Source organism: Hyperolius riggenbachi, chromosome 6, assembly GCF_040937935.1.
Source record: "Hyperolius riggenbachi isolate aHypRig1 chromosome 6, aHypRig1.pri, whole genome shotgun sequence".
NCBI classification, from domain to species: Eukaryota; Metazoa; Chordata; class Amphibia; order Anura; family Hyperoliidae; genus Hyperolius; species Hyperolius riggenbachi.
Window position 1 is genome coordinate 179,362,527 of NC_090651.1, and position 19,970 is coordinate 179,382,496.

At 46.1% G+C, this 19,970-nt stretch overlaps 1 protein-coding gene across 3 annotated transcripts in view; it reads right to left on the bottom strand.

The window, feature by feature from the left end:
• Window positions 1–19,970, bottom strand: part of SERHL2 (serine hydrolase like 2) — a 1,569,464-nt gene that overhangs the window by 1,405,278 nt on the left and 144,216 nt on the right. The window lies entirely within an intron of this gene.

Below are 19,970 nucleotides of genomic sequence, written 5' to 3' on the forward strand. Positions count from 1 at the left end.
AGTGAGCAGCATTTCACCAGAAAATAATCGTGAAGTGGGCAGCATCTCACCAGAAGATAATCGTAAAGTGGGCAGCATTTCACCAGAAATTAATCATAAAATGGGCAACATTTCACCATAAAATAATCGTAAAGAGAGCAGAATTTCACCAGAAATCGTAAAGTGGGCAGCATTTAACCATAAAATATTCGTAAAGAGAGCAGCATTTCACCAGAAATCATAAAGTGGGCAGCATTTCACCAGAAAATAATCGTGAAGTGGGCAGCATTCCACCATAAAATAATCGTAAAGAGAGCAGCATTTCATCAGAAATCGTAAAGTGGGCAGCATTTCACCATAAAATAATCGTAAAGAGAGCAACATTTCACCAGAAATCGTAAAGTGGGCAGCATTTACCAGACAATAATCGTTATGTGGGGGGAACATTCACCCGACAATAATCGCTATGTGGGGGAAACATTCACAAGACAATAATCGCTATGTGGGGGGAGCATTCACCAGACAATAATCCCTATGTGGGGGAAGCATTCACCAGACAATAATCGCTATGTGGGGGAACATTCACCAGAAAATAATCGTTATGTGGGGGAGCATTCACCAGATAATAATCGCTATGTGGGGGGAGCATTCACCAGACAATAATCGCTATGTGGGGGGAGCATTCACCAGACAATAATCGCTATGTGGGGGGAGCATTCACCAGACAATAATCACTATGTGGGGGGAGCATTCACCAGACAATAATCGCTATGTGGGGGGAGCATTGAAACACCAATAAAAGCCCCTTGATTACAGTATCAGTCTGTCATCATTTGTCATGTCAATGGAACATTGCCAAAAGTGCCAATTGCCCTCTGATTGCATTTTGCTGCATGAATCGGCAACAGAGTTCCTTGGTTAGAAGTGCAATCAGAGGGCAGCTGGCACACAAAGAACAGAACTCTCTGGTTGTGGGGGATCTGAGGTGGGCAAATTAACTGAATCACTTGTCCAACAGGTTTGATTCATCTGCCCCTGCCTTTCCACCCATACTGCCCTCACTCATGCAACCCCCAATATCTGCTACAGGCACCCCTACCCCCACCTCTGTTTCACCTCAGACACTTCGTCTACACTTCAGAGTCCTCTACACTTCAGAGTCCTCTACACTTCACACTATTTGTGTACAAACACACATTGGAGACTTAAGTGTTAGCAAGTTTTCATTGTATTCATGTCTTTGTATCAGCAACTTTTCATTCTGTTTTCACACATTTTTTTATAAAAGACTTACATAGTTACATAGTTACATAGTAATTTTGGTTGAAAAAAGACATACGTCCATCGAGTTCAACTTGTGTTTCCATATATTGTGAATGTGTGTCTTTAATATTTGCAGGTCAGTGAATGTATAGATACGGCAGGCATTTCTGAAGGTTTCCATTTCTCACACACAGGTTTGGATCTGCCTTGGATCTGAGCTACTCTGAGTAAACAAATGCAAATGTGCCAGGCCTTACAGGTAATGGGAGGTTTGCACAACAATATATTGAAGAGAATCAACCTGAAGACCTGTGAAAATCTCAGCAGGGGTGAATAACACCTCTGGCCTTGCACCAGAAAATAAAAAAGTCGGTAATTCTAGTGTTAAACCCTCACTATGTATATATACAGCAGTGGGAGCAGACATCGAGCCAGAGGCTTCCTGAGTTAGCGGTCTAGAGACTGTTGGCAAGTTCATACTTTTTGTTACACCTTGTCCTCCATGGTTTGTCCTGCTAGCTTTCATTTGGTTTAGCACATACTTTATCTTATTAATGACCAGGGCTATTTTTATTTGGCTGGTGCATTGCTGCAGGATTGTCTCATCAACTCCAGCCTACTGTCCTATTCTATTATACACTGGCCAAGTTTATGTACTGTTTTATTGGTTCTTTTATCTGCACAGACATTTAGTGTGTTTTTTTATTTGTATATGGATACATAAATCGAGCCATTTTAACCTTGGTATATCCTTGCTATACACCATGTAAGGTCCAATATAACTAGATTCATCATATAGCAAAGAGCACCATATGCTTCGAACTTAGCTGTACAACAGATACAGTGGCTTGAAAAAGTATTCGGCCCCCTTGAAGTTTTCCACATTTTGTCATATTACTGCCACAAACCTGAATCAATTTTATTGGAATGCCCCGTGAAAGACCAATACAAAGTGGTGTACACGTGAGAAGTGGAACAAAAATCATACATGATTCCAAACATTTTTTACAAATAACTGCAAAGTGGGGTGTGCGTAATTATTCAGCCCCCCTGAGTCAATACTTTGTAGAACCACCTTTTGCTGCAATTACAGCTGCCAGTCTTTTAGGACATGTCTCTACCAGCTTTGTACATCTAGAGACTGAAATCCTTGCCCATTCTTCTTTGCAAAAAAGCTCCAGCTCAGTCAGATTAGATGGACAGCGTTTGTGAACAGCAGTTTTCAGATCTTGCCACAGATTTCCGATTGGATTTAGATCTGGACTTTAACTAGGGCATTCTAACACATGGATATGTTTTGTTTTAAACCATTCCATTGTTGCCCTGGCTTTATGTTTAGGGTCGTTGTCCTGCTGGAAGGTGAACCTCCGCCCAGTCTCAAGTCTTTTTCAGACTCCAAGAGGTTTTCTTCCAAGATTGCCCTGTATTTGGCTCCATTTATCTTCCCATCAACTCTGACCAGCTTCTCTGTCCCTGCTGAAGAGAAGCACTCCCAGAGCATGATCCTGCCACCACCATATTTGACAGTGGGGATGGTGTGTTCAGAGTGATGTGCAGTGTTCGTTTTCCGCCACACATAGCGTTTTGCATTTTGGCCAAAAAGTTCAATTTTGGTCTCATCTGACCAGAGCACCTTCTTCCACATGTTTTCTGTGTCCCCACATGGCTTGTGGCAAACAGAAAACGGGACTTCTTATGCTTTTCTGTTAATAATGGCTTTCTTCTTGCCACACTTCCATAACAGCCAATTTTGTGCAGTGCACGACTAATAGTTGTCCTATGGACAGATTCCCCCACCTGAGCTGTAGATCTCTGCAGCTCGTCCACAGTAACCCTGGACTTCTGGACTGCATTTCTGATCAGCGCTCTCCTTGTTCGGCCTGTGAGTTTAGGTGGACTGCCTTTTCTTGGTAGGTTTACAGTTGTGCCATACTCCTTCCATTTCTGAATGCAGTGCTCCGTGGGATGTTCAACGCTTTGGAAATCTTTTTGTAGCCTAAGCCTGCTTTAAATTTCTCAATAACTTTATCCCTGACCTGTCTGGTGTGTTCTTTGGACTTCATGGTGTTGTTGCTCCCAATATTCTCTTAGACAACCTCTGAGGTTGTCGCAGAGTAGCTGTATTTGTACTGACATTAGATTACACACAGGTGCACTCTATTTAGTCATTTCATTAGCACTCATCAGGCAATGTCTATGGGCAACTGACTGCACTCAGACCAAAGGGGGCTGAATAATTATGCACACCCCACTTTGCAGTTATTGATTTGTAAAAAATGTTTGGAATCATGTATGATTTTCGTTCCACTTCTCATGTGTACACCACTTTGTACTGGTCTTTCATGTGGAATTCCAATAAAAATGATTCATGTTTGTGGCAGTAATGTGAAAAAAATGTGGAAAACTTCATGGGGGCCAAATACTTTTGCAAGCCACTGTATGTGTATGCACATGTGACCTTTTGAATATCTATGTCAGCATATTTATTTTTATATACGGCTTTACACCTATGATTTCTGCCCCTTTGGGCTGTTGTGTACATATATGTCTATATGGATATATGGCTATTAGGAAATGTTGTGTATTTTTCTCTAAATAATACTTTTTAATATGTTATCAATTAAGGTGGCCATACACTGGTCGATTTGCCATCAGATTCGACCAACAGATAGATCCCTCTCTGATCGAATCTGATCAGAGAGGGATCGTATGGCTACCTTTACAGCAAACAGATTGTGAACCGATTTCAGCCTGAAACCGTTCACAATCTGTTGTGGTGGTACTGCTGCTGCTGCCCCCGCCCACCCGCATACATTACCTGCTCCGCCGGCGCGACTGCAGTCTCCCGGTCACCGCTGCTCCGTCTGCGCTCTGGTCTCCAGATCCGGCATGCCTCACTTCTTCTAGCCCGGCAGGAAGTTTAAACAGTAGAGGGCGCTCTACTGTTTAAACTTCCTGCCGGGCTAGAAGAAGTGAGGCATGCCGGACCTGGAGACCAGAGCGCAGACGGAGCAGCGGTGACCGGGAGACTGCAGTCGCGCCGGCGGAGCAGGTAATGTATGTGGGCTCTATTGCGTCGGTCGTCGGGCACTCGAACGCCGCTAGCGATGCGCTCTTTACCCGCGGGCGATCGACGGTTATTTTCCGCACGGCACGATCGACGGGATCGGACGAAATGGATCGAAATTCGGCGTGTAGCGTGAACGATTGGCAGCAGATTCGATCCCAGTGATCGAATCTGCTGTCGAAACGGGCGCAAATCGGGCCAGTGTATGGCCTGCTTTACTGTATATTTATTGTCAGATTAACTGATGTGCATTATCTAGATTGTTGTGTTTATAGGCACTTTTATTGGCCTGAGGAAGTGGGCTCAGACCCGTGAAACGCGTTGCCTGTGCTTTGTTATTAAAAATTCTATGTCTAAGAATTTCGTCTCTGAGGTAAGCCACCTCACTTGTTAATTTTTTGTTGTTTTTAACATATTTTATACAACCAGGGTGCCTCTTTACCCCCTATATATCCAATGTCATGAACTTGCCTTCTTTGCAAGTCTGTAATGATTCTAGCAGTTCAGGAATCCAGTGTGAAAGTTTGATTTCCTCTAAGGGTGGCCACTAACCATCGAATCGTCTTCATCCAATTTTACCATTTCTATAGAGTTTTGTACCATGTTAGCCATGGCCTACTTCCGTTTTATCGACAACATCTTGATCATCTGGTCTGCAAGTGAGGAGGATCTTATCCAATTTCACAGGAACTTCAATGCCTTCCATCCCACAATCAAACTGAAACTGAGCTACTCTCACAGGGAGATTAACTTTCTTGACACCACCATATACATCAGAGAGAACAGCCTACAAACGTCCATGTACCGCAAACCGACGGATCATCCCACATACCTCAGGTATGACAGTTTCCACCCCAAACATATAAAGAATTCCATAACTTACAGCCAGGCATTAAGATGCAATCGGATCTGTTCTGACAGGGATGACAAAGACAAACACCTGGGTTACCTGAAGAAGAATTTCATTAAACAGGGATACAATCCTCTAATGGCTGAGACCCAAATCAAGAAAGCCAACAACATCCCCAGGACTCAGCTCCTGGAGTACAAGCAGAACCAGGAAGAGAGCCGTGTCCCACTGGTAGTCACCTACAACCCACGCCTGGAAATCTTAAGAAAGATTGCAAAAGAACTTCATCCTGTTCTACACAAGGATCAGAGACTGAAAAATATATTCCCTGAACCTCCCCTCCTAGCGTTCCGACAGCCACCCAATCTTAAGCAGATAATAGTGATGAGTGCCTTAAATAGGCAAGAACAGAATGGAACATTCCCCTGCCGAGGGAAAAAGTGTGGGACCTGTAAACACATCCATTCCACTGACAGGATACTAATACCAGGAACACAACAGGAATACAAAGTACAAGGCACCTTTTCCTGCAACTCATCTAATGTGGTATACCTGATCATGTGTGCAAAATGCCCCAAAGGAATTTTTGTGGGAGAAACAAGTCAACCACTGCGTGATCGCATGACACACCACAGATCAACTATTAACAGCAGGAAAAAGGATATTACAAAATATACTGATCTCCCAATACCAACACACTTTTGTTTACCTGGACACAGTTTAAGCGATTTTCGCATCACTGTATTAAAGGGGAACTTCAGCCTAAACAAACATACTGTCATTAAGTTACATTAGTTATGTTAATTAGGATAGGTAATATATTTTTTTTACCCACCCTGTTTTAAAAGAACAGGCAAATGTTTGTGATTCATGGGGGCTGCCATCTTTGTCATGGGGGCAGCCATCTTTTTGGTTGAAAGGAGGTGACAAGGAGCAGGAGACACAGTTCCAACTGTCCTGTGTCCTGATAACCCCTCCCAGCTGCACACGCTAGGCTTCAAATGTCAAATTCAAAATGTAAAAAAAAAAAATTGCACCAAAACAGCAGAACGAGAGCAAGAACATGAGAAATCCCATCATGCTTTGCACAGCATCTGGGGAAAAAAGCCCGGGCAGTTTTCTTCTGTGCAGCTAAAAATGAGGCTTGGATAAGAGAAACAAAGTTCTGATGCTGTGAAACTGTTAAAGAAACACCAGGCCTTTTCAGTGCTGCTGAGTCGATTTTTAGTCCGGAGGTTCACTTTAATGGGTGGCTTCAAATCGGGGAACATGAGACTAACACAAGAAACAAAGTTTATACATTGGTTCAAAACTGTAGAAGATGGTTTAAACAAGGACTCTAACTTCTTGTGCTGGTACGATGGGTTTTAAATGCCACAATTCTTTTAATTTTAATTTTTCTATCTTTTCATTCATTTTTGTGCCATATGCTATGTAAGATGGTATTCACTGTCACTATTCATTTTATTTGCTTTCATGTGCTGGCTTTAAATGCCACAATTCTCTTAAAGAGACACTGAAGCGAAAAAAAAATATGATATAGTGAATTGGTTGTGTACTAAGAATAATTACTAGAAGATTAGCAGCAAAGAAAATATTCTCATCCTTTTATTTTCAGGTATATAGTGTTTTTTCTAACATTGCATCATTCTATAATATGTGCACATTACACAACACTCAGCATTCAAAATGAGTCTTTCAGAGCAGTCTGTGAAGTAATGACCTCTCCTCTAGCAGAGGAAAAGTAAATAGTCTAGGAACAGTTGAGATAATAAAAGTCAGATAACAGCCCTCTCCACAACTAACTTAGTTGGAGAGCTTAATGGCTTGTTTGCATAGAGATAACAACTGGAGTTTCTCAACTCTTCCTGTACTGGAAACAATTACACTGATGTATCTGATCTTAATGTTTTATTTCTTAGCTGTGCTACACATACAAATCATAATATCATCATCTTTTTTTCGCTTCAGTGTCTCTTTAAGCTTAGAATTAATGGTGCATGTAACCAGCCCAGTTACAATTTGAACTCGGAATTTACGATGTCTCCGCATCACCAGAGTCTGCTTCATGTCATGTTGAGGATTCTATTGATCTTATCAATTTAGCCAGGATGCCTGGGAAAGCCTCCTCAGTAACAGTTGAGGCATCTAATTACATTTATGTTTGCTAAAGAATGTTTCTCCTCTGTATGTCAGTGTATATAAGCTGTGTTTTTCAGTTTTGGTCAGGAACCAGTCCGACGAAGGCTTTTTATAAGTCGAAAGCTCACTGTTTATCCATCTCTAAGTTAGCCAATAAATGGTATTATCCTGATTCAAAACTTCTTGCTTTTACCATTTCTATGTAATATAAGGGATTGCCTATATTATCCATTCAATATATTCACTCAGTTTACTCTTTTACTACATAGATTTCGTAAAATTGGATGAAAAAGATTGGATCGTTAGTGGCCACCTTACAGAGAGTCTGAAGCGAGAATAAATCTTGCTTCAGACCTCATAGATAGCAGGGGCACGTGTGCCCCTGCTAAACCGTCGCTATCCCGCGGCTTAATGGGGGTCCCTGATCCCCCAAATCCCCTCCGTAATGCAGGGGAGCGCTTCCTGGTTGGGGCAGGGCTAACCGCCACAGCCCTGCCCCGCGCGCGTCTGTCAGCGCGTATCTCCGCCTCTCCCCCGCCCCTCTCAGTCTTCCTTCACTGAGAGGGGCGGGGGAGAGGCGGCGATGCGCCGCTGACAGACGCAACTGGAGGCAGGGCTGCAGCTGTTAGCCCTGCCTCCAGGAGCGACCAAGTCTGCGACCAAGTGTCGCAGTGGGGGGTTTGGGGGTGAAGGGACCAGCGGCGGTGAAGGGACCAGCACACGTGCCCCTGCTTACTATGAGCTCTGAAGCGAGATTTATTCTCGCTTCAGAGTCTCTTTAAGGTTGCAGATGGCATCCCCAGCACTCCTGCAGACGTGCAAGATAATGCACTGTCTGACAATTCCACTGCTTAGGCTCTGCAAGACAGAGTTCCCTGTATCCCAATAGACATGCAGACAGTAGATCAGGGGGTCCGCTCTAAGAGGAAGATCCATGTGATCACTCGTTCCTCCTATGTATTACATCGCGGACATTGACTGATGCTCTTTGCTATGCATGAATGATGTGCAGGAAGTGGTTTCTGGTTGGCTGCTGGGAGGTGTGGTCTAGTGTGATTGGTTCCTGTGGTATATAAGCTGCTCCTGACTCTCATTCTTCACCCATGATAGCATTAGCTAGACATGCTGCTGGGTGCGCTTGGATTACTATTGATCTTCTGTTGTGACAATTGTCTGGACTCTGTGTATGTGTATGACCATGGATTGCTATTGGACATGAGTTTGCTCTACAAAATTCTACCCTGCCTTATCTGATCCTGTTGCTGCTTCAGACTGTTTGGACTCTCTGTCTGTACTAGTTAGTGTAGTTCTGGTAATACATCTGTCTTCCTGGCCTCAGTCCATATGCTTTGCATGCTTTAGTTCTGGGGGTAACCGTAGTCAGGTAGGCGTAACTCCGTCTCCCATTCACATGGAGGCTCGACTATAGATGAAGAGCATTGGTGGTAGATTCGGACATAAGGACTAAAGGAAGGCAGGAAATCTGAAAGGCATCACATCCTCACTCCAGGTGGATAAGTGAGGCGGGACTGTTAATTGAGAGCTCACAGAGAGTACGTTCTTCCCAAACCAAGGTACGCATTTTGCCTCATAATATACAGGAGGGCAAAGGTCCAATCCAGACAGATGGGAGCATCTTTTTGTTATCAATATGCTAATCATACTATAAATATAATTAAGGAATCACCTCTTTGACTAATGCATGAATGCTGAATTGCATATGAGTGCTATAACTGCCACTCTAGCTTTAAAGAGAATCTGTATTGTTAAAATCGCTCAAAAGTAAACATACCAGTGCGTTAGGGGACATCTCCTATTACCCTCTGTCACAATTTCGCCGCTCCTCGCCGCATTAAAAGTGGTTAAAAACAGTTTTAAAAAGTTTGTTTGTAAACAAACAAAATGGCCACCAAAACAGGAAGTAGGTTGATGTACAGTATGTCCACACATAGAAAATACATCCATACATAAGCAGGCTGTATACAGCATTCCTTTTGAATCTCAAGAGATCATTTGTGTGTTTCTTTCCCCCATGCACTGAAGTTTCAGGCTGCTCTTTTCTCCTTGCAAACAGCTTTGCCCTTGTTTGTAATTCCTCAGTATGTGAAAGCCCAGCCAGCTCAGAGGATGATTTATCCAGCTGATTAGAGCAGCTTCTCTCTTCTCTCTTATCTAAATAACACACAGGCAGTGTGCATAGAGGGGCCAGAAAGGGTGAGTTCATAGCAGAACCACAACACTGAAGAACTTGGCAGCCTTCCAGACACAGGCCGACAAGTCTGACAGGGGAAAGATACATTGATTTATTACAGAGACTGTGATAGTGGAAAGTGCTGCAGTTAGCCAGAACACATTAGAATAGCTTTTGGAACATGTAGGATGATAAAAAACAGGATGCAATTTTTGTTACGGAGTCTTTTTAAGATAACCTAGTGCATAGGCAGATATAAAGAGGTAGTGTTCATGCGGCCGGACATGCTGCTCTCCACCTTGAGGAAGTCCTTGAGGAGGGAGCAAAACACGTCAGTAGGCATATCTCTAGCACTGAGTGTTGAGGTCACATGCCGCCACAGCACCTCCACTTGAGTCTACAGGCATCCCTGGAATGCAGTTACACCAGACACACAGCAGTTATTGTGGCCCGCTGAACTAATCCTGTCCTGTGCCGCCACAGTTTATATAGAAGTGGCATCGGCTAGGTGTCCCTGGTTTACAAAGGCCGCGTGGCCAATACCAGAGCAGACACCATTGCCTGTTGGAGCAACCTCCTTACTGGCCAGTACAATGCACTCCGATCCTAGGGTGGATCCTAGCTGGAGCTCACCTACATACCCGTATCGTATATACATAACATATGCTGTTTTTGATGGCAAGGAATATCTGCATACTATGCATGTAATCCCTTGCAATGGAGTACTTTTCTGACACGTTCAGTTATCATAACTAGAGGCATTACAGTCAGTACAGAAGACTTGAGCAGCATATTGCCCCCAGGATAGCCCATCGTTTAGGGACAGCACCAGGCTGTACAGTGTGTGGGGTGTTATATCATGTGATGATGGCACAGGTATGTGAATAACAGTGGTGTGTACAGTTGGCATAGGCCTACGCTGGGCAACTGTTACAAACAGTAACTGCCACTGTCCCCTTTTAAAACAGATGATGAGTGCTTATTGCTAGTTCTCAGTTTTAAATTGCAATATTTTTTATAAGATTCTGTTAAGGCAATATTTAAAAAAAAAAACTTTTTGTATGCAATTGAGACCTTTCCAATTTTCTATGGTTACATTATGTATATACTCTTGCAAAGTGGCTCCCTCAGAGTATGAGACTATGCACAATGAGTACATGACGACTCTCCTAAACTTATCTGTTTACATAATTAATTTCCTAGATTAGTTTCCAACAGTATTCTTCTCTGAAGGGCCCTACGGGTTAGCATTGGATGTTAATTTAATGAATCAGGTTAAGTTTTGGAGTTGAGAGTCAGAAACCTATACATAATGTTTTTACATTATGTATATACTCTTGCAAAGTGGCTCCCTCAGAGTATGAGACTATGCACAATGAGTACATGACGACTCTCCTAAACTTATCTGTTTACATAATTAATTTCCTAGATTAGTTTCCAACAGTATTCTTCTCTGAAGGGCCCTACGGGTTAGCATTGGATGTTAATTTAATGAATCAGATTAAGTTTTGGAGTTGAGAGTCAGAAACCTGGCATCCATTAGGTAGTACACTGGGGACTCTGATGGAAGTGTGATGGGACGGAAGTTTAAAAATAGCACCCTTAGTAAGGGAGGATTAAGGAGCATGGACATATGGTTTTTGTATCCAAAGTCCCTAGAGTTTAAAGGCCCCAATAAATCTTGCATAATGAGAAGGGATGGTAAAAGTGTGGGTTTCTGTTACTCCTAAAGCTTAGGTACTCCAGAACCCAAACTACGGTCATGTGAGATAAATAGCATTTTCAGAAATGGCCCTCTCCAGCTAAATCAACAAAGGGCTACTCCAATTTTAATCGAGGCCCAATTTCAATTATTCACCTGGCAAATTAACTAAGTGGGTAATATCTAATATCTACCCCAACTGCAGTGTTGTCGCTGACGCCCTAGAACAGTCTTTTATGTCTTGGGAATTTTCCACAGGGAACAGTACACAGAAAGCTGGTCCTGGGATATAGGGGATACTATCTTGAGAGGAATGGCGACTGGAACGGGGGTAGAAAACAGTGTGGGTACAGAAGGCATGACTCAGGTCATTTAACAATTAGGAACAGTAGGGTAGCAGAAAGTGGATATCCAATATTATCTGAACTCGATTTTGGAACAGTTAACTCACAACACCTTTAAAGTTCAGGGGTATGCTCAAAGGCACATTCAAACAATTCTTCAGAAGATGATCACACACGATAGGAGTATTGCATGGGATATAGCCTGCCAGTCCATGAAGACCTAAATTACAGCAGATTTTAAGGTTATGGCACAAGCCTTGTCAGAAGTGAAAACTCCTTTACAACTGACACTAGACACAGACAGATTTTTAGATTTTCCTGGGGAAGGATCCTTTACATGGATGCACTGAGTTCTGGATCAACAGATAGGGAAGTTCTTTACACACAACTACTTTAATTCCTACGTTACTATTGAGGGAATCGCCAAATCAATTTTTCTGGTAATATCCCTAGGAACCCCTGTGACATCTAACACGTCCTGGGCCATGATCTGAGAGGTCAACATTTTATGGTACTAGACAGAGAGGTAAGGTAGGGTAGATTAATCTCCATGCTGGCAATCTCCAAATAAATACAATGTTTGCCAGGACAAGTAAAATTTAGTGATGAAGTATGCTGGCTCAATTATACAGAATGCCCAGAGATTCAAAAGATTTTTCCTGCAGCCAATATCTCCAGTGACTGAAGGAAAAGTTGGTTATTTAAACATGAAGTCTATAGACATTCATTGTAAATGCTCCCTCGTTCATTGAAAAGATTTGTGGCAGCGGGAAGCCTTGTAGTTCAAACTCTCCTTTCAGGCTCCATGTGAGGTCCACTGCCTGTCTCCAGTGCTGCTCACTACTTCCGCTAACAGGACGCCAGCACGGAGAAAGAGCAGCCCGGCAGCAGTGAGCCTCGCATGGAGCCCGGAAAGTGAGTTTAGACTAGTGTTGGGCGAACAGTGTTCGCCACTGTTCGGGTTCTGCAGAACATCACCCTGTTCGGGTGATGTTCGAGTTCGGCCGAACACCTGATGGTGTTCGGCCAAACCGTTCGGCCACATGGCCGAACTAAGAGCGCATGGCCGAACGTTCCCCGAACGTTCGGCTAGCGCTGTGATTGGCCGAACGGGTCACGTGGTTCGGACCCGAACGCGCTCTGATTGGCCGAACTGTCACGTGGTTCGGGTAAATAAATACCCGAACCACGTCATATTTCCGCCATTTGTCTGTGGGTTTAGCTTTGGGTAGGCAGGCAGGGTAGTTCGCGCTCCAGCCACGCTAGCCAGGGTCCCCCCAGTCATTGTGTCGCTGCTGGGAATAGTAATACACCGCTCGCTCAGCATTCTGTTTACTGCCACTCTGTGTACCTCGCTCAGCCACACTATATAGCATTCTGTTTACTGTTCTGTGTCTGCTGGGAATAGTAGTACACCGCTCGCTCAGCCACACTATATAGCATTCTGTTTACTGCCACTCTGTGTACCTCGCTCAGCCACACTATATAGCATTCTGTTTACTGTTGTGTCTGCTGGGAATAGTAGTACACCGCTCGCTCAGCCACACTATATAGCATTCTGTTTACTGCCACTCTGTGTACCTCGCTCAGCCACACTATATAGCATTCTGTTTACTGTTCTGTGTCTGCTGGGAATAGTAGTACACCGCTCGCTCAGTCACACTATATAGCATTCTGTTTACTGTTCTGTGTCTGCTGGGAATAGTAGTACACCGCTCGCTCAGCCACACTATATAGCATTCTGTTTACTGCCACTCTGTGTACCTCGCTCAGCCACACTATATAGCATTCTGTTTACTGTTCTGTGTCTGCTGGGAATAGTAGTACACCGCTCGCTCAGCCACACTATATAGCATTCTGTTTACTGCCACTCTGTGTACCTCGCTCAGCCACACTATATAGCATTCTGTTTACTGTTCTGTGTCTGCTGGGAATAGTAGTACACCGCTCGCTCAGCCACACTATATAGCATTCTGTTTACTGCCACTCTGTGTACCTCGCTCAGCCACACTATATAGCATTCTGTTTACTGTTCTGTGTCTGCTGGGAATAGTAGTACACCGCTCGCTCAGCCACACTATATAGCATTCTGTTTACTGCCACTCTGTGTCTGCTGGGAATAGTAGTACACCGCTCACCCGCCACTGTATAGCATTGTGCTCTGTGTCGCTGCTGGGAATAGTGGTACACCGCTCACCCGCCACTGTATAGCATTGTGCTCTGTGTCGCTGCTGGGAATAGTGGTACACCGCTCACCCGCCACTGTATAGCATTGTGCTCTGTGTCGCTGCTGGGAATAGTGGTACTGTATAGCATTTCTGTACTGCCACTGTACTGCTGCCAGTCAGCGTGTACTGTAAGGATAAGTGAAATGAGGAAGAAATCTGGTGAAAGAGGGAGGGGCAAGGGAAGAGGTGTTTCTCCTGACGGTTCACGTACAGGCCACAGGGGAGCACCCAAGAAAACCCACTCAATACCGCCCATGTTGTCCAGGACAACAACCCTCACAAATCCAAAAGAACAGGACCAGATAATTACTTGGATGACCTCTCAAGCGTCCAGCAGTGGGTTAAGCAGCACCAGCACATCACGCACGAGGTCCGAGTCCTCAGCCAGTTACAAGGAGCCAGTGGGCACAAAGCTGACACAACCGGCAGCGACACCACGCACACAACTGCCAGATAACCAGTCCAATGAATTACCTCAGGACACAATGGGGTATTCGCAGGAGCTATTCCCAGCCCAACAAACTTCCACCTTTCAAAGGTCAATGGAGGAACAGCCAGAAATGTTGTGCCTGGATTCACAACCATTAACTGTGGGAAATGCACCGCGCACTGAAATACAAGGCTAGTCCGAGGAGGACTCGGAAACCCAAATCCCAGAGCAAGTTGGGCAGGAGGGGTTGCAATTGCAGGAGGTCGGCCGACAAGATCTGGAAGACGACGTTGGAGTGAGCTGCGCAGAGGTTGTTCTGGGGAGCTCTACTCCACGGCAGCGGCCCCCCACAATGACATATGACGAGTTTGAGGAGATGGAAGAGGAGGGTATGGACAATGTGGACAGAGACCCAGATTTTGTTTGTGAACGAGAACATCGCCGTCGTAGCAGCAGCACAGATGAGTCTGTTGAAGAACCCACTGCTGCACGAGTTCGCCTTGTGCCACAAGGTAGGCGGCGCGCAATTTCAGGCACCACAAGCGTGGAAGTTCAAGTGAGAGGCAAAAGAGGAGCAAACAGAAATCGCCAGCAAGGCAGGTGCTCCAAAGTCTGGGCTTTCTTTGAAGACTGCACTGAGGATGTTACCATGGCGATTTGCAAGGTGTGCAAGATGCGCCTGAGCAGGGGGAAAAGTATTAACAACCTCTCCACCACCAGCATGAGCCGCCACATGCTATCCAAACATCCCACTCTGTGGGCAAACTCGGCAGGACAGGGTACCAGCAACACTGCCTCCCTTGGGTTCACCAGACTCACCACCAGACCCGCCTCAGCAGCAGCAGTAGCCCAGCCATTGCGTGGTTCACAACATTCACAAACATCAGACGACGCTGACACTGTCACTTTCCGGAGTAGTGCTCTTGAGGTCTCCCAGTCTTCATCAAACACAACAACCAACAGCCCTTCCGTGTGCAGCGCTACGGTTCAGTTGTCTGTGTCGGAGATGTTTGAGCGCAAGAGGAAATTGCCAGCAAATGACCCCCGGGCCGTGGCAGTAACAGCCAGCATAGCCAAGCTTCTGGCCTGCGAAATGCTGCCATATCGAGTGGTGGAGACAAACCGCTTCAAGGGCATGATGTCAGTGGCCATCCCACGTTACGTGGTTCCCAGCCGCTACCACTTTGCGCGCTCTGCAGTGCCTGAGTTGCATGAGCACGTGGTCAGCAAAATAACCCGAAGCTTGAAGAATGCCGTTGCCTGCAAGGGTCACCTCACCACTGACACCTGGACGAGTGCGTTCGGCCAGGGTCGATACATCTCCCTTACCGCGCACTGGGTGAACCTTGTGGAGCCTGGCAGCGATTCCTCACCTGCTACGGCGCGGGTGTTGCCCACGCCGCAAACAGCTGCACCGCCGTCCCTCCCACTGGATAACAACAGCAGCACCTACCTCTCTGACTCCTTCTCCTCCAACGCATCTCAAAGCTGTACCTCATCCAGAAACGCTAACCCAGCAGCAGTAGGATCGTGGAAGCAGTGCAGCACAGCTGTTGGCATGCGTCAGCAAGCGTTGCTGAAGCTGATCTGCCTTGGGGATAAGCAGCACACAGGGGAGGAAATTTGGAAGGGAATAAAGGAACAGACGGATTTGTGGCTGGCACCGCTGGACCTGAAACCGGGCATGGTTGTGTGTGATAATGGGAGTAATCTCATTCGCGCTTTAAGGTTGGCTAAGCTGACACACATCCCTTGCCTGGCGCACGTGATGAACCTAGTAGTTCAGCGGTTCCTGAGGACATACCCAGGCGTGGCCGATCTTCTGTTGAAGGTGCGTCGAGTGGCCAAACATTGTAGAAATTCCAGTACTGCTTCGGGGGCACTCGCCAAGATGCAGGAGCGCTTCAATCCCCCCCACTATCGCTTGCTGTGTGATGTCCCTACGCGCTGGAATTCTACGCTGCACATGCTAGCCCGCTTTTGTGAGCAGAAGAGTGCAGTGGTCCAGTACATGACGGCGCAGTACCGAGGCGCATCCGGACAGCTGCCAAGCTTCTGTGGATCCGATTGGGCCAACATGTTGGACCTCTGCCAAGTCCTCCAAAATTTTGAGCAATCCACGTTGCTTGTGAGCAGTGACAACTCTTCAGTCAGCATTACCATACCACTGCTGTGTTTACTGAAGAGGTCAATGTTGAAAATCAAGGAAACAGCTGTCATGATGCAACTGGGGGAATCTGAAGGAGAAAACGATCAGCGTGATGGTACCAACATCAGGCCATCCGCCTCAGGGAACGCTGGCCCCAGCAGCTATGACGAAGAAGAGGAGGAGGAACAGCTGGAGTTGGAGCAGGAATTTCATGCCACCACTGACGAGGGCCAGAGCGGTGCACGTTGGACTTCCACAATTCAGCGCGAATGGTCAGCAGAAGCAGACCAGGAGGAAGGTGACGACTATGATGCATCACAACAATCATCACAACGCTCACAAGAGGATGATGAGGATTCTGGTAGGACTCTGGCACACATGGCTCAATTCATGCTAGACTGCATTGAACGTGACCCACGCATTGTGCGCATTCTGGACAACACCAATTACTGGGTTTATACCCTTCTGGATCCACGGTACAAACACAATGTTCCAAAACTGCTTGAAGAAAGAGTCAGACAGGTCAAAATGGAAGAATACCAGCAGGCCCTTGTGGAGACTTTAGAGAGGAGATTGACATCCTCCCCCTCCTCTAGCCAGTTGTACGCCGACAGACTGACTTCCGCAAACCCAGGACGATCAGGAGGGCAGCAAACAACGCAAGCCGCAGCTAGTGCCCAAAAGGGAATGGTATCGGCAGTGTCCTTGGAGTGGGAAAATTTTCTGACACCCATGCAGCAGCAGCTCACTGAACAGCAAGCGTGCAGATCCACCTCCAACACCGATCGCCTGGAGAAGATGGTCAAGGACTACATGTCAGATGACGTAGCTGTGTCGAACAATCCATCTGCACCCTTCAACTATTGGGTATCGAAGCTAGACACCTGGCACGAACTGGCAATGTACGCAATAGAGGTGCTGGCTTGCCCGGCAGCCAGCGTTATGTCGGAACGCTGTTTCAGTGCTGCCGGAGGCATAGTCACAGATCGGCGTATCCGCCTCTCCACAGAAAATGCAGACCGTCTGACTCAAATTAAAATGAATCAATCCTGGATTGGAAATGACTACGCAACACTCCAGGACCCCGACCAAGTAACATGACCAATGAACATCTGGGATGGTGTAGCGTTTCCGGTCCCTGTTTATTGAACCTCTCATCTGTATTACATTTATGACTGCATGGCGGCAAAAAGCATTGCTGCTATATCCGCACGCTTTTTGTCCTCATGCAAGGCCTGGGTTGTTGTGTCTCACAAAGCGTGGCCTTCTCCTCCTGCGCCTCCTCCTGTTCCATCACGTCTGCTGCTGCTGGGTTAGCGTTGCCGCGTGGTCCCTGTTTATTGAACCACTTATCTTTATTACATTTATGACTGCATGGCGGTACAAAGCATGCTATCCGCACGCTTCTTGTCCTCATGCAAGGCCTGGGTTGTTGTGTCTCACAAAGCGTGGCCTTCTCCTCCTGCGCCTCCTCCTGTTCCATCACGTCTGCTGCTGCTGGGTTAGCGTTGCCGCGTGGTCCCTGTTTATTGAACCACTTATCTTTATTACATTTATGACTGCATGGCGGTACAAAGCATGCTATCCGCACGCTTCTTGTCCTCATGCAAGGCCTGGGTTGTTGTGTCTCACAAAGCGTGGCCTTCTCCTCCTGCGCCTCCTCCTGTTCCATCACGTCTGCTGCTGCTGGGTTAGCGTTGCCGCGTGGTCCCTGTTTATTGAACCACTTATCTTTATTACATTTATGACTGCATAGCGGTACAAAGCATGCTATCCGCACGCTTCTTGTCCTCATGCAAGGCCTGGGTTGTTGTGTCTCACAAAGCGTGGCCTTCTCCTCCTGCGCCTCCTCCTGTTCCATCACGTCTGCTGCTGCTGGGTTAGCGTTGCCGCGTGGTCCCTGTTTATTGAACCACTTATCTTTATTACATTTATGACTGCATGGCGGTACAAAGCATGCTATGCGCACGCTTCTTATCCTCATGCAAGGCCTGGGTTGTTGTGTCTCACAAAGCGTGGCCTTCTCCTCCTGCGCCTCCTCCTGTTCCATCACGTCTGCTGCTGCTGGGTTAGCGTTGCCGCGTGGTCCCTGTTTATTGAACCACTTATCTTTATTACATTTATGACTGCATGGCAGTACAAAGCATGCTATCCGCACGCTTCTTGTCCTCATGCAAGGCCTGGGTTGTTGTGTCTCACAAAGCGTGGCCTTCTCCTCCTGCGCCTCCTCCTGTTCCATCACGTCTGCTGCTGCTGGGTTAGCGTTGCCGCGTGGTCCCTGTTTATTGAACCACTTATCTTTATTACATTTATGACTGCATGGCGGTACAAAGCATGCTATCCGCACGCTTCTTATCCTCATGCAAGGCCTGGGTTGTTGTGTCTCACAAAGCGTGGCCTTCTCCTCCTGCGCCTCCTCCTGTTCCATCACGTCTGCTGCTGCTGGGTTAGCGTTGCCGCGTGGTCCCTGTTTATTGAACCACTTATCTTTATTACATTTATGACTGCATGGCAGTACAAAGCATGCTATCCGCACGCTTCTTGTCCTCATGCAAGGCCTGGGTTGTTGTGTCTCACAAAGCGTGGCCTTCTCCTCCTGCGCCTCCTCCTGTTCCATCACGTCTGCTGCTGCTGGTGCTGGGTTAGCGTTACCGGTCCCTTTTCGTGGAACCTCTTCTCTGTATTACATTTATGACTGCATGGCGAAAAAAAGCATGTTACCTGTGCAAAGAAACATGACATTTTCCACATTTAAAAGACAGTTTTTCCTTTGAAACTTTACAATCAATTTTCTCAAAAACTATAAGCTCTTTTTCAAATATTTTTTTTCCTCTTGTACCCACTCCCAAGGTGCACATACCCTGCTAATTTGGGGTATGTAGCATGTAAGGAAGCTTTACAAAGCACAAAAGTTCGGGTCCCCATTGACTTCCATTATGTTCGGAGTTCGGCGCGAACACCCGAACATCGCGGCGATGTTCGGCGAACGTTCGCGAACCCGAACATCTAGGTGTTCGCCCAACACTAGTTTAGACTACGAGCCTGCCCTAAGGAGAGGGAGGGGGGAGTCAAACTCCCCTTCCTGTGGTTGAGTCCCTGTGTGCCTGCTGCTCCCACCTCCTTCACTGTAATCCCCCATCCTGCAAAAGCTGAGGGGGGGGGGCACTTATACCTAGCTACCAATACTGGGGCACCTATTCCTGGCTACCTATACTGGGGGCACCTATCCCGTATGCAAATAATGTTCTCGAGCCCATGGGGGGGGCACAATTTTTACGCCCTCATCCTAGGAGAAATTTAGCCTAGAAACTGCCTTGCAAAACACTAAACTGGAGGTGATATGATCAAAGAGATCTTAAAGAGATAAAACACAAATACAATCAGGTGAGTTCCAGTCTGACCTGATGGAAAAGGTTTCTTGCGATGTTCCAGGGACACTCAGACTGGGCCTCTGTGGTTCAAAACTTTTTTTGCACCTACTGATCGTCATGATGGGGATTACAGTCATATGCATTATTACACAGGTGAGTTTGTGTTTGAAACTATATAGGTAGAAAAAAAACAACGTTTTGTAAGAAATAATACCTTTTAATGGCTAACTAATAGAGTTAAATGATGCAAGCTT